The sequence below is a fragment of the Bidens hawaiensis genome, unplaced genomic scaffold (genome assembly GCF_021521415.1).
Source record: "Bidens hawaiensis isolate Kalapana, Puna unplaced genomic scaffold, B.hawaiensis_p1.1 tig00035838_1, whole genome shotgun sequence".
NCBI classification, from domain to species: Eukaryota; Viridiplantae; Streptophyta; class Magnoliopsida; order Asterales; family Asteraceae; genus Bidens; species Bidens hawaiensis.
In genome coordinates this window covers 35,063-50,897 of record NW_027496218.1, presented here as the reverse complement: position 1 = coordinate 50,897, position 15,835 = coordinate 35,063, and the positions used below count along the sequence as shown (strand labels likewise).

The following is a 15,835-nucleotide window of genomic DNA, read 5'->3' as shown; positions in this document are numbered from 1 at the left end:
GAGTTTGGCTAGGCGTTCCCCGATAAAATTTCCAGCCACCTGTCACTCGACAGATGTTGTACCCTCCACAAGAGCAAGCCCTCTAAAGTAAATACACTGTAATAGAAAACTCAGGACGCCCTCTAGATTCGAACCTGAGACCTCAAGGAGGTTATGTTCTTATCCTTCATCAACCTGGCCACTCCACCAAGGTGGAATGGTTACCGTCCAATTTAATTAATAAATTAAACTCACATCGGCTTCATTTACATCTTTTCAGTACCATTATTGGTTCGTATATATTTATCCCAACAACTTATTGAACCCATTCAAACCTTAATTTCCACTAGTCATAACTCATGGCTGTCTCTTCGGGTTCCACGAGTCATGTTGTGCTCTTTTTCTACTTACTATCAGCACTGTTCGCTGCACGACCCGAAGGTGCACCACGTGCCTTTTTCGTGTTCGGAGACTCGTTAGTCAACAGTGGGAACAACAATTACTTGGCTACCACTGCCCGAGCCGGTGCACCACCTTATGGCATTGATCACCCGAGTCATCGAGCCACTGGACGGTTCTCCAATGGCTTAAATATACCCGACCTTATCAGTTGAGTTTCGGTTTTGGTTATTTATAATAATCACACTAATTAACTTATTAAGGATATTTACTTGAGTTGAGTTATTTAATCGCAGGTCAACGCATCGGTTCTGAACCCACATTGCCATACTTGAGCCCCGAGCTCACTGGGCGAAAACTTTTGCTTGGTGCTAACTTTGCATCTGCTGGAATTGGAATACTGAATGACACCGGAGTCCAATTTGTATACTCTATAATTAATTATACTAGTACTAGTACTAATAAAACACAATATGACACATAACGGAAGCAGAGATAAAGAGCTATATTAATTCTTAAAACTTTAGATAAAACTATATAAGGAGCCTTTTTTATATGGATTTTTAATTTTGACAGTTTTGACGAATATTCAAAATTGCAAAAAGAATCAAAAATATTTGAATTAATACTATAAATAAAGACATAAATTGTGCTAACCAACAAATTATATATGTGTTTTATGTTAAAAAAATAAAATACTAAAAATTGTCATCTTGATTGGAGTTGACAGTTGGGCGAATCATCTATGGCGTTTGCCACATGATCCGTCTCGTCAGGATTTGTTTGTCCACCAGTAGTGGACAACGTAACTCACTAACTCCAATCGTAGCCTGAATTATGCTCGTTTGAAATTTGGCCTTTTCTATCTTGTTTACTCTTTTCCAAGTGATCCAAAGTTTGTTAGGCTACTGTAACACCCCGACCAAAGGCGGATTATACATCGGGGCGCCACATATTGTTTCATTACTCGTGACACTATTGGGTGTCAATATTTAATAAATATATTCATTCGCGCACGCGCAAAGTAAACACAAGATAACATTAAGCAACATAATTCAATATATTATAAGGCAAAATATTCAAACAACAATAACTTGTCTTGACACATTTTAATCTAGGTCCAAAATAAAGAAAACTTCCTACGTGTCCACAAGCTCCAAAACAGCTACTGCAAACCTGAACATGTGTTAAAATAAACGTCAAACACTTGCGTGTTGGTGAGAAATCAAGTTTAATACTATACATAGATAACAATAAATCTGCGCGCAACACGTGTATGTCTGGTGTTTAACAAGGGTGCAATCAGATTGTGATCAAGCCTAAATAGATCATAGCTCATAGTTCATAGTTCAATCCGTGCTCCCAATTGAGCACAAAAACAAGAAAACATCTGTGCAAGTGTAAACAAAGAAAACCGTAAACGATAGGTCTCCCGTGTTCATCTAATGGATCCATGAAAACTTCGGAATAGGCCGAACAAAGCGGTTAATGATACACACATACAAATAACAGCCAAGTAAACGTCCTCAACACATGGGATACTGCGCGACTAAAGTTTATAAACAAGTTTAAGACTCAAGTTTGTACGAACACATGAACATCCCAAAACATTAAAAATAAAAAGGGATTAGGTACGAGATTACTCACATGATAAACGATGCGGTGTAAGATAAAGTAAGAACCAACTTTAAACAAGCACAAGTTAACCTATAAACAAGATTATTGTTTTAATGATTTGTTTTAAGTCTTGATTACAAGTTAGCATAATTAATAAGTAAATTATTATATATTATATGTATATTACCGGAAAAGCAGGGCAGAACAGGGAGGAAGACGGAGGCAGAGAGAGAGAGGCGACAGAGGATTAACGGCAGAGAGCAAGGAAGAAGAGAGAATAGGAGAGTTTAAGTGCTTTGTGTGTGTAGTGTTAGGAAAAATAACATTATTATTTATAGAGAAACCCTAGGGAACACAATCCCTAAAAAAGGGGAAAAGATCTCAAAAAGCAAAAGATTCCAAAAGCAAAAGATATCAAAAGATATGGCAGCTGCAGGGGGCAAGATAAAGCTGACAGGGAACAGTAAACAGGCAAGGGCGGGTCAGATAAAGGTACTGGTCAAGCATGGAAAAAGCAGATCTCAAAAGATAATGTCAGTCACTTTTTCTGCCAACCAATGGGGTTGGTGCGCATGCTGCGCCAAAAGTGGCTTTTCAGACATAAGATAGGTCAGGTCAACAGCACAAAGATATGATATCAAAAGCAAACAAGCAAGTTAAAACAGAAGAAAAGATAAGTCTAGCGCGAGAAAGCTGCGCGCGAGAAGGCTAAGGCGCGCCGCGGGAAGAATCACATTTCTTAGCGCGCCGCGGGAGGAACTACAATTCCTAGCGCGCCGCGGGAAGAACTATAATTCTTCGCGCGTCGTGGGATGAACTACGATTCTTAGCGCGCTGCGAGAAGAACTACAAATCCTTAGCGCGTCGCGGGAAGAACTACCGTTCTTAGCGCGCTGCGAGAAGAATTACAATTCTTAGCGCGCTGCGAGAAGAGTTCGTCTCGCGTATCGCTGGAACAGCTGGTCATCACTCAGGCTTCCTTGTAAGGAGTCTGGCGCGTGGAGCTGCGCAGACAACCTTAGGCGGGAAGAAACAAAGGACAAGGGTTCAAGACTTAAGGGCGGGACGGCGACAAGAGGGAAAAGAAGGCGGAAAGAGAGAAGAAGAGGGACGGGACGGCGGAAAGAAAGAGAGAGAAAGAGGCGGGAAGGAAAAATATATATTATTATTACTAAAAGTAAAATATAAGTATAAATAAATGTTAAATCATAAAAGAAAGAGATCGGGTAAGGGAAACGGGTACCTGGGTCGGGTCGGATTCGGGCAGATGTCACAGTCTCCCCTACTTTAAGAAATTTCGTCCCGAAATTTATCTCGAAGTAGGTTGCGCAGAGAACAGGTGCGGGTACTTGATCTTCATCAGATCTTCCCTTTCCCATGTAAACTCGGCTCCGCGCTTGGACTCCCAGCGAACTTTCACGATGGGGATGCGACTGCGCTTGGTTTGCTTTACCTCGCGATCCATAATCTCAACAGGCTTCTCAACGAAATGCATAGTTTCATCAACTTGAACTTCATCAAGTGGAATGTGAAGGTTCTTGTCAGCTAAACACTTCTTGAGATTGGATACATGGAACGTTGGATGCACATTACCGAGCGCGGGCGGAAGGTCAAGTCTGTAGGCAACTTTTCCTACACGCGCGAGAATCTTAAATGGTCCAACATATCGAGGAGCAAGCTTACCTTTCTTCCCAAAGCGGACAACACCCTTCCAGGGCGACACTTTGAGGAGAACAAGATCACCAACTTGAAATTCGAGAGGCTTCCGCCTACGATCTGCGTAACTCTTCTGTCGGCTTCTGGCAGTCAGCAGATGATCACGGATCTTGGCGATTTTATCGGTTGTCTCTTGAACAAGTTCGGGTCCTGTGATTTGAGCTTCTCCCACTTCGCTCCAACAAATCGGGGAGCGGCACTTACGACCGTAAAGTGCTTCAAATGGGGCCATACCAATACTTGAATGATAGCTGTTATTATAAGAGAACTCAATCAAAGGCAGGTGTGAATCCCAATTACCTCCAAAATCAAGAACACAAGATCGGAGCATATCCTCAAGAGTTTGAATAGTTCGCTCAGACTGACCGTCAGTCTGAGGATGATATGCCGTACTCATGTCCAAGCGAGTTCCTAACGCAGATTGGAGAGATTTCCAAAAGCGAGATATAAAACGGCCATCGCGATCGGATATGATGCTCAAAGGAGTACCATGGCGGCAGACAATTTCCTTGACATAAAGCTGCGCGAGTTGCTCAACACGGTAGTTTTCACGAATGGGAAGAAAGTGAGCAGACTTAGTCAAACGATCCACTATTACCCAAATGCTATCATGTTTGCTTGCTGTCAAAGGTAACTTGGTAATAAAGTCCATCGCTACACATTCCCATTTCCACGTAGGAATTTCTGGTTGTTCGAGCAAACCAGATGGGCGTTGGTGTTCAGCTTTTACCTTAGAACAAGTCAGGCATCTAGCTACGAACACAGCAATATCCTTCTTCATACCGGGCCACCAATAAGTAATGCGCAAATCCTTGTACATCTTATCAGCGCCGGGATGAATAGAATACCGAGATTTATGCGCTTCACTCAGGATATCAGCGCGAAGATTCTCATCAAAGGGAATCCAGATGCGATTAAGATAGCAGAGAATTCCACTCAGATTGGGCACAAAATGCGCTTCCGCGCCACACGCTAACTCGGCGCGAAGGTTACCCTTACTGATGGATGCGCGCTGCGCGTCACGAATGCGCGATTCAAGGTTGCTTTGGATCGGCGCGAAGTGAAGCTGCGTGCGCGGCAAGATACAGTTAAGCTGGCTGGGTTTTCGGCTGAGCGCATCGGCTACCACATTAGCCTTACCAGGATGATACCGGATCTCACAATCGTAGTCGCTGATGAGTTCGTTCCATCGGCGTTGCCTCATGTTAAGTTCCTTTTGATCAAAGATATGCTGAAGGCTTTTATGGTCAGTGTAGAGGATACACTTAGTACCATAAAGGTAGTGTCTCCAGATCTTCAAGGCAAAAACAACTGCGCCTAGTTCGAGGTCGTGAGTTATATAATTCTTCTCGTGAACCTTGAGTTGCCTTGATGCGTAAGCGATAACCTTGCCTCGTTGCATAAGAACACAACCGAGACCTTGGTTGGAGGCATCGCAGTACACGACAAAATCATCATTACCCTCAGGTAGCGCAAGGACAGGAGCTTCACACAACAAACGCTTGAGAGTCAGAAAGGCTTCTTCTTGCTTCGAGCCCCAAATATACGGTTTACCTTTGTGCGTTAGAGCTGTTAAAGGCAAAGCGATCTTCGAGAAGTTCGAAATGAAGCGCCGGTAATAACCAGCTAAGCCCAGAAAAGAACGGATCTTAGAAGGAGTGGATGGCGTAATCCAGTTCTTGATTGCTTCAATTTTGGATGGGTCGACATGAATACCCATCTTGTTCACAACATGGCCAAGAAACTGTACTTCATCAGACCAGAATTCACACTTGGAAAGCTTAGCATAGAGCTGCTCGGTTCGAAGCTTTTGCAACACCAACCGAAGATGTTGCTCATGCTCGGCCTTGGTCTTAGAATAAATCAGAACGTCATCGATAAACACAATCACGAATTTATCCAAGAAAGGCCTACACACCCGATTCATTAGATCCATGAAAACGGCGGGTGCGTTGGTTAAACCAAAGGACATGACCAAGAATTCAAAATGGCCATAACGAGTTCGAAAAGCAGTCTTCGGAACATCTTCATCGCGGATGCGCAACTGGTGATAGCCAGAGCGGAGATCAATCTTCGAGAAACAAGAGGCACCTTGGAGTTGATCAAAGAGGTCGTCAATACGCGGTAAGGGATACCGGTTTTTAATGGTGAGTTTGTTTAACTCGCGGTAATCAATACACATGCGAAACGATCCATCTTTATTTTTAACGAACAACACCGGAGCACCCCAGGGCGAAGAGCTAGGGCGGATGAATCCTTTAGCAGTCAACTCTTGAAGTTGGCTTGCCAATTCTTGCATCTCAGCGGGCGCAAGACGGTAAGGAGATTTGGCTACGGGGGAAGCACCAGGGACAAGATCAATACGGAACTCGACTTCACGAGCGGGAGGGATACCAGGAAGATCATCAGGAAAAACTTCAGGGAAATCACGCACAACAGGGATATCGCGAAGCTTCTTTTCTTCAGCAGGTTTAACCACATGGGCTAAGAATGCAATACACCTTTTCCTCATGAGCCTTCGGGCTTCGGCGCAAGACATAAGCTTAAGACCGCGGGAGGGTTTTTCGCCGTAGATATGAAGATCACCATTATCTCGAGGTATGCGAATCATCTTCTTGGCGCAAATAACTTCGGCGCGATTCTTCGAGAGCCAGTCCATACCAATGATAACATCAAAGCTTCCAAGTGGCATGGGGATGAGGTCGATCAGAAAATCGTTTTCGTTAAGGTTAAGCGTGCAATCTTTAATCACTGAGTTAATTAAAACAGTTTCGCCATTAGCCAATTCAACTGAAAAATTTTCTTTTAAGTCGTTGCGCGGTCGCGCAAGCTTCTGCTCAAACGCGCGAGAGATAAAACTTCGATCGGCGCCAGTATCAAAAAGTACAGAAGCATAAAATCCGTTGAGCAAAAATGTACCATTAACTACGTCATTATTCGCTTGTGCTTGGTGCGCGGTTATGTTAAAAGCTCGTCCGCGCGTTACTTGGTTCGAAATCTGGTTCACCGGATTCGCTTGCGTAATCTGAACTTGTAGCCTTGGGCACGCGTTCCGGAAATGACTGGGATCACCGCAGTTAAAGCACGACCTGGGTCGTGGGTTTTGGTAGGTTGGTTGTGGGTTCTGCGGGTAGACTGGTGGTGTTGGCGCAACTGGATTGGCGGGAGGGACTCTACAGTATTCGGCAGAGTGACCAACGCGGCCACATCGGTTACATTGTCGACACGGGGTTTGGGTTGGGTGGTGAAGTCTACAGGTTGGGCAAAAGGGTTGGGTTCCTGTGTAAAGTTTCTTAGGTGGCGGGGCAGGGAGTGCGGGATTGGTTAAGGCATAGTTATGGACTACAGGAGGTGTTGGGTAGGTTGACAGTGGGTTAGGCGCGTAAACTGGAGGTTGGTAGATGGGTTGCTGGACAATGGGCGGGTTGGTAAGCGCATAGGCTTTGCGCCTGCGCTTGTGGTTGTTACGGTTTGAGGGTTCTGGTTTGGTTTCTGTTGGTTCAGGAACAGTCTTGGTGAGTTTGGTCTTTTCTGTTCCCCGCAGGAACAGGGTTCCTGCTCTGACATGGTTGTCGCTGAGCACAGCGGCCAACTCGATGGCGTCAGAGAGGGTTACTGGGTTTCTGGCCCATACAGAATCTTGAATTTCCATGGGGAGACCCCCAAGGAATTTCTCGATGGCTCGGCGGGAAGGGGTAACAAGGTGAGGGACAAGCAAACTTAGTTCATGGAAACGCGTCGCGTACTCGCGCGCTTCGCCACTGTATTGCTTCAAGTTCCAGAATTCTTCCTCCAAGGGCTTAACTTCGTTGGGAGGGCAGAATTCTCGCGTCAGAATTTCCTTAAATTCCTCCCAGAGCATGCTGGAAGCAGCTTCTGCGCCACACGCATGAGCTACTCCATTCCACCATGTAAGCGCTCTAGATTCCAGGACACTGGAGGCATATAGGGTTCGTCTGTCTAGAGGGCATTGGGTGTGGAGGAAAGTGTTTTCAATCTTCTCGAGCCATTGGAGCATCACGGTGGCTCCTTCAAGCCCTGTGAACTTTGGAGGGTTACCCGCGTTAAAGGACTTAATGTTGTAACCGGAGGTGTTGGTATTGTTTTGGCTCAAAGCTTGGGCTATTGCGGCGGCCATTTCCTGGGAACGTTGCAGCGAACGTCTGCGCGAGGCTTCTCTCCTCAGATGGCGGCGAGATAGCGGAGGCATTCTATAAAAGTTTTAATTTTAGTTAATATCTTGGTTTTAGCGCAAAGTATGTCATCGTAAAGCTTGTTTCGCGAAGTTAGTTACTGTCAAAAGTTAAAGTAAAATAAATGACCCTAAATGCAGACTTAATAAAGGTAACAAATTCGAATCAGAAATCGACAATTCATGTATCACCATGACTTTCCGAATTCCCAATTTAAAATATACGAGCAAACGAGTATTGGAGATTGACGATTCATGTATCACCATGACTTTTCAATCTTCAATATAAAATATACAAGAAAATGAGTATTGGAGGTTGACAATTCATGTATCACCATGACTTTTCAAGTCTTCAACCTCAGAACATAATCGTAAATGGAAATTGAAAATTAACTATTCATGTATCACCATGACTTTTCGGATTTTCAAATCCAACAAACGAGTATGTAAGTAAAATCAATAAAAATCGAAATTCAACAAAAATCAAAATATCGCCGAATAGAACATAAAATCATATACTGCGCAAGCGCGAGCATATTCATAAATAACGAGTAATTAACAATAAGCGCGCAAACATGAGATTTCTCTCATGCGCGAGAAGGGACTCTTAGGTATTCTAGGCCGTTACGTCTAACCACCTATCCTAAAGTCAACGAGCTCTGATACCAATCTGTAACACCCCGACCAAAGGCGGATTATACATCGGGGCGCCACATATTGTTTCATTACTCGTGACACTATTGGGTGTCAATATTTAATAAATATATTCATTCGCGCACGCGCAAAGTAAACACAAGATAACATTAAGCAACATAATTCAATATATTATAAGGCAAAATATTCGAACAACAATAACTTGTCTTGATACATTTTAATCTAGGTCCAAAATAAAGAAAACTTCCTACGTGTCCACAAGCTCCAAAACAGCTACTGCAAACCTGAACATGTGTTAAAATAAACGTCAAACACTTGCGTGTTGGTGAGAAATCAAGTTTAATACTATACATAGATAACAATAAATCTGCGCGCAACACGTGTATGTCTGGTGTTTAACAAGGGTGCAATCAGATTGTGATCAAGCCTAAATAGATCATAGCTCATAGTTCATAGTTCAATCCGTGCTCCCAATTGAGCACAAAAACAAGAAAACATCTGTGCAAGTGTAAACAAAGAAAACCGTAAACGATAGGTCTCCCGTGTTCATCTAATGGATCCATGAAAACTTCGGAATAGGCCGAACAAAGCGGTTAATGATACACACATACAAATAACAGCCAAGTAAACGTCCTCAACACATGGGATACTGCGCGACTAAAGTTTATAAAAAAGTTTAAGACTCAAGTTTGTACGAACACATGAACATCCCAAAACATTAAAAATAAAAAGGGATTAGGTACGAGATTACTCACATGATAAACGATGCGGTGTAAGATAAAGCAAGAACCAACTTTAAACAAGCACAAGTTAACCTATAAACAAGATTATTGTTTTAATGATTTGTTTTAAGTCTTGATTACAAGTTAGCATAATTAATAAGTAAATTATTATATATTATATGTATATTACCGGAAAAGCAGGGCAGAACAGGGAGGAAGACGGAGGCAGAGAGAGAGAGGCGACAGAGGATTAACGGCAGAGAGCAAGGAAGAAGAGAGAATAGGAGAGTTTAAGTGCTTTGTGTGTGTAGTGTTAGGAAAAATAACATTATTATTTATAGAGAAACCCTAGGGAACACAATCCCTAAAAAAGGGGAAAAGATCTCAAAAAGCAAAAGATTCCAAAAGCAAAAGATATCAAAAGATATGGCAGCTGCAGGGGGCAAGATAAAGCTGACAGGGAACAGTAAACAGGCAAGGGCGGGTCAGATAAAGGTACTGGTCAAGCATGGAAAAAGCAGATCTCAAAAGATAATGTCAGTCACTTTTTCTGCCAACCAATGGGGTTGGTGCGCATGCTGCGCCAAAAGTGGCTTTTCAGACATAAGATAGGTCAGGTCAACAGCACAAAGATATGATATCAAAAGCAAACAAGCAAGTTAAAACAGAAGAAAAGATAAGTCTAGCGCGAGAAAGCTGCGCGCGAGAAGGCTAAGGCGCGCCGCGGGAAGAATCACATTTCTTAGCGCGCCGCGGGAGGAACTACAATTCCTAGCGCGCCGCGGGAAGAACTATAATTCTTCGCGCGTCGTGGGATGAACTACGATTCTTAGCGCGCTGCGAGAAGAACTACAAATCCTTAGCGCGTCGCGGGAAGAACTACCGTTCTTAGCGCGCTGCGAGAAGAATTACAATTCTTAGCGCGCTGCGAGAAGAGTTCGTCTCGCGTATCGCTGGAACAGCTGGTCATCACGCAGGCTTCCTTGTAAGGAGTCTGGCGCGTGGAGCTGCGCAGACAACCTTAGGCGGGAAGAAACAAAGGACAAGGGTTCAAGACTTAAGGGCGGGACGGCGACAAGAGGGAAAAGAAGGCGGAAAGAGAGAAGAAGAGGGACGGGACGGCGGAAAGAAAGAGAGAGAAAGAGGCGGGAAGGAAATATATATATTATTATTACTAAAAGTAAAATATAAGTATAAATAAATGTTAAATCATAAAAGAAAGAGATCGGGTAAGGGAAACGGGTACCTGGGTCGGGTCGGATTCGGGCAGATGTCACAGCTACTTCCTCATATATATTTAATACCTTTTTTTTTCAGGTGACCATAAGAGTGGGCGGGGTGGTGTGTGAGGAGCCGGCCATCACGCGTGATGGCATTTTGCACACCGCCGCCAGTCCCCCATCACGCGTGATGGCATTTTGCACACCGCCGCCGGTCCCCCATCACGCGTGATGGGGGTGGTGTGCGTGATAGCCATCGCGCAGTGAGGGGGTGTGTTTCGAGAGAATATGAACGTTGGGAGGTATCCGTTGGGGGAGGGAGGGAGCCGTTGGGGAGGTTTAAATTTGCAAGTGCTTTTCGTCACGAAGTGCAAAATTTGGATGAAGATGAACCCGCGGATGAGGAGACGCATCAAAAAAGTGTTAGGCGTTAGTTGCCCTATGAGGAGGTCGCCTTGACCAAGGCTTATTTACATTGCTCCGAATAAAAAAAAACACTTAAACCATAAAAAAAAGAAGCGTTATGGAGACGTATTAAAGAACATTTCTTGAAACTTCCCGGCGCAACTGAACGAAACAAGGATCAAATGATTGGCAAGTGGGGAGATTTGAATCGAAAAATGTCAAAATTTAATGCTTGTTACGTCCAATTGGTAACTATTTTAGTTTATTTATTTTATAATCTATTACTTTATTTTTACGATTTGATACATATATATATATATTCTAAATGTTTTGTAGTCCCGAACTCCACAAAGCGGAGCGAGCGAGGCGACTATCATAAAGGACGTTTTGGCCGATTATGTCGAACTTTACAAATGTAGGGATTTTCCCCACTTGGAAGCGTGGGAGATTGCGAGACATCACGTGAAGTGGGAACCGATTCCCTTGGTCGATTTGCTTGGACCAACGGCTCCAAGGAAGAAAGGATCTTCTTCAAAAATAACAAAAACTTCCGAGTCTGGGGACTAAACAACGTCTACCGGCGGCTTGTCATGCAACATGCCGAGCATGAACTTGAACGAGGAACCCAGAGACGATCCCGACGAAGAGACACCCACACCCACACGGCCGAATCGCAAGAAAAGTGGGGAATCGTCAAGACTTGGAAAGGAAGCGGTGACCGAAAACTTCATCGAATACAAGTCGGCTAAGATGGTGGAAATGGCCGAGACGAAGGAGCAAAAGAAACAGGCTCGTATTTAAAAAATGAAACGTGAGGAGACGTATATTAACCATTTGAATGAAAACAAAAAAAACGCCGATCTAACTTTCCTCCTACAACCGCACGAACATCTTGAGAAACCCTTTAAATCGATCCTACTTCAACGCAAACGCGAGATATGCGACAAGCGGGGTTGGGAAGGGCCGTAGGTTTTTTTTGTCGGTTTTTTTAATTTAGTTGTCTTTATTTAATGTAATCTTGTTTTATTTTTTATTTAATGTAATATTGTTTTATTTTTATTTATTTAAGTATTATTAAAAAAACAAAATCCATAACACTACTCCCATTAGCAAACTTTGAGTGGGTTGTTTCACTATTTGGAAATAAAAAAAAAAAAGAGAAAATTCCAATTTGCCTCCCCTTGATATATCGGCGGGAGATGGATTGACCATTGAAAAAGAATCTGCGCATTTTGGACGTCTGTAATATTTGGGCAGGGCAATCTGTGCCCTTCCGTCAGTTGACCAAGCATTGACCTGTTAAAAAATGTTGAAATTACGTTTTTACCTCTAATCCTTTAATTCATTTTAAAAATAATTATCAAAAACCATGTAAATGCCGGGATTTGAACCCGAGACCTCTGGTTTAACAACCCACCAAAACTACTAGTTGAACTGAGTTAATGTTTGGTATAGCTATACAACATAAATTATATATTATCGCTTTTATCACTTCATCTTCCCCAATTATAATTAGGGTTCCTAAGTTTTAATTCCTGATAATTCATCTTCACCATCCCATACTTGCACATCAACAAAGATTCAATCAATAACATTTGTAGATCTGCTCATGTTATGATACATGTTTCACAAATTCAATCAATAACATTTGTAACAGTTTTCTTTTTCTTTTTCTATTCAACTTTATTCAGATCTAAAAGATTTGCATCCCTTGGATAAAATCAACTTTTCAATTCTTTTTCTACTCATATTTTGTTTTTATGAATTACTACATACACTAGTATCAAACCAAACTAGTTGATTAATATTTTGGTGAAGAACAAATAAAAAAAGGAAATGATAATAATATTCAAAGCTTGAAAAAGCTAAAGACTTTAACAAAACATTCCCCCCGAGTCATTGATGTCCACCGATTAGCACCAAACGCCATCAAATCAATTCCGTTGAAATAATAATAATAATAATAACAATCGAGACGACACTTAATTTCTCAATTAAAAGTTAAAACCCACCAATCGTATGAGCCGCCCGGTGGAGCCGCCGCCATTCATCGACGGCAGAAACGATGTAGCGCCGCCGCGAAGAGTGAGGATGAAAGACGTACAAGGAATGCCTGGTACCACCACTGGACTCGCTCTTCGCCTCTGCCAGGTCATCTTCACCGTCGTGTCTCTCACCGTCATGGCCACCACGTCGGATTTCCCCTCCGTCACGACGTGGTACGTGTACGTATCTTATTAGTATTATTACGCCGCGGTAGCCGAGGCTCGTCCGGCGCCGGTCCGATCGGATCTCCGGCGACGGTCTTCGGTCGTCGCATGACTGACTGTTTCCCAGTAGAACTGATCTTTATATTATTATTATTAGATAGATTGTGTGAATATGAATATTATTGATTCATATCCATTAAGAAACCAATAATAATAATAAAATCTATCATTTTGATGATTTGATCTTCTTCTGATCTGGGTTTGTTTTGTTTGATGGGTTTTTCTCTTATCATGAGTGGTTGTTATGATCTGATTTGGTTTGGTTTGGATGGATTGGATATTATTATTATTATTAGTAACAAAGGTAATTGGGTATATAAGAATGGGCAATTGAATTGAGAAATGGGTTATCTGTTATGATTGATTGAGAAATGGATAGCCTTATGATTGATTTGAATGGCGAAGAAGAAGTGTTACTCTGTTATTATTATTATTATTATTATTATTATTATTATTATTATTAGAAGAAGATTACCAAAATACCCTTAATATTTTGGTATTATTACTAAAATACCAACAGTCAACTGACGGAATGGGACAGACTAACCTGCCAAAATATCACAGACGTGCAAAATGCGCAAATTCTTTTTCATTGGTCAATCATCTCTCGCCGATATATCACAGGAAGGCAAATTGAAACTTTCTCTAAAAAAATTAAAAAACAATGAAATTGAAGCAAACGGGTTGGTGGTGCAAACTAGTTTGCAAATCATTCTCAATCACATGCAATGACATATGTCAACATTTGTATGGATATCTTTATAATTACTTTTTCCTTTTTCTTTCACAATAATTAGTTTTAAATATAATATTGTTTTTTAATAATTTGTGAACGCATCGATATAAATTTTATTAAAACCGAGTTTATTCAAAAATTGTATATTTTTTTCTTATTAGCTTTCCAATATAATATTATTGTTTCATAAACTTATTATTTAAAGTTTTATCTTTTATATATTTTAAATAGTAATAAATTATATTTATAGAACAAAATGTTGGTTGAGGTTGGGTTGTGAATGAGTGTAGAAATTTAGATTAGGTTGGGTTGTGTTTGTTGATGAGAGAGAAATTAGTTTTTTATTAAAAGATTGGGTTGGGTTGTTAATGGGAATGGTCTAAAAATCATCACATTGGGTTGATGATGTGACACAATTTGATTGGGTGGGTGTTTGAGTAGATTTGCACCACCCCCCTAATTAGGGCACCAACACAACTTGACTACTTTAAGCAATACCAACAACGAGTTAGTGCACTCATAGGACCCGAATCCCCTTATCGGCACGCTCCCGTCAATATAAACTACAATATTATGTCCCTTATATCTGAATATAGAAAGGTTTTATTGGTATGTGTTTAAATTTATAGATATTTAGCCACAATATTGCAATATTTATAAACATTTTCCTTGAACATGTGCAGAGGTTATATTTAGCCACAATATTGCAATATTTATAAACATTTTCCTTGTAACATGTGCAGAGGTTGTATGACTTGGGGGCACGGAGGGTGCTTGTGATGGGTACCAGTCCCTTAGGGTGCTTGCCAGCTGAGCTGGCTCAACATAGTAGAAATGGTGAATGTACGACTGAGCTTCAAAACACCACATCTATATACAACCCGCTATTAGACGATATGATTACTAGTCTTAATCAAGAAGTCGGTAGTCATGTGTTTGTTGGTGTAAACACAAGGAAGATGCACAATGATTTCATGAGCAACCCGGTAGCCTATGGTGAGTTTGTATATACTAATATACATTAGTTGTGAGAGTAAATAAATTCTTGTATATATTTTTTTATATAAATAACATATTGTTTTTGGATGACTAATTTTTGTGTAGGATTTGTTACCGCAAAAATAGCATGTTGCGGACAAGGGCCATACAACGGGATAGGACTTTGTACCCGTATGTCGGACGTATGCCCAAACAGGGATGTTTATGCATTTTGGGATGAATTCCATCCGTCTGAGAGAGCAAGCAGACTTATCGTTGATCACATTATGACTGGATCAACCGAGTACATGAAACCCATGAATCTAAGTACCATTTTGACTTTAGATTCTAATCAGATTTAGGTTAATTTTAGCTATTTGAATTGTGTGTATCCAAACAAATATTCATAACCACAAAATATGATCTATGTTTTCTTGGAGTCGTCATTCTGGTTATGTTATGATATGGGTTGCGAATGCTTTATTTTTTTTTTAGTGTAATATAGCTTAGAAGATTTTGATCGCTTTTATTTTTATTTTATTTTTTATGTTAGTAATGGATGCTAAGTAAATAATGGGGATGTTATTATAGTTTTAGGTGGCAAATGTACCACGTCAAGAACATATGGATCAACTCATCAAAGGGTCATGTCATTTCACATGCAACATTTCATGTCTTATATGTGTAGGCGTTAAAAAAAGTTTGTAAGTGTCGTACTATTTTGTAACAAAAAACACATTAATGCTTATTAATCAATCACAAAAGTGTTGAATCATTGTGTCAATTCTCGCTCGTATATTCATTCAAACTATATTATATGTGTGTCCTGTTTCCAATTACCAACATTGATATTAGAGCGGTTTTTGAAAATCCATATAAAGGAGGAGGTTGAGTCAATGTTTTAAAAACTGGTATTTTACATGTACCGGATTAAGCTAAAAAATGAG

General features: G+C 41.2%; 1 pseudogene; it reads left to right on the top strand.

Annotated features, from left to right (window-relative positions):
- Positions 1-338: 338 nt before the first annotated feature.
- Positions 339-15,250, top strand: LOC143587699 (GDSL esterase/lipase At5g33370-like; annotated as a pseudogene).
- The last annotated feature ends 585 nt before the right edge of the window (positions 15,251-15,835 follow it).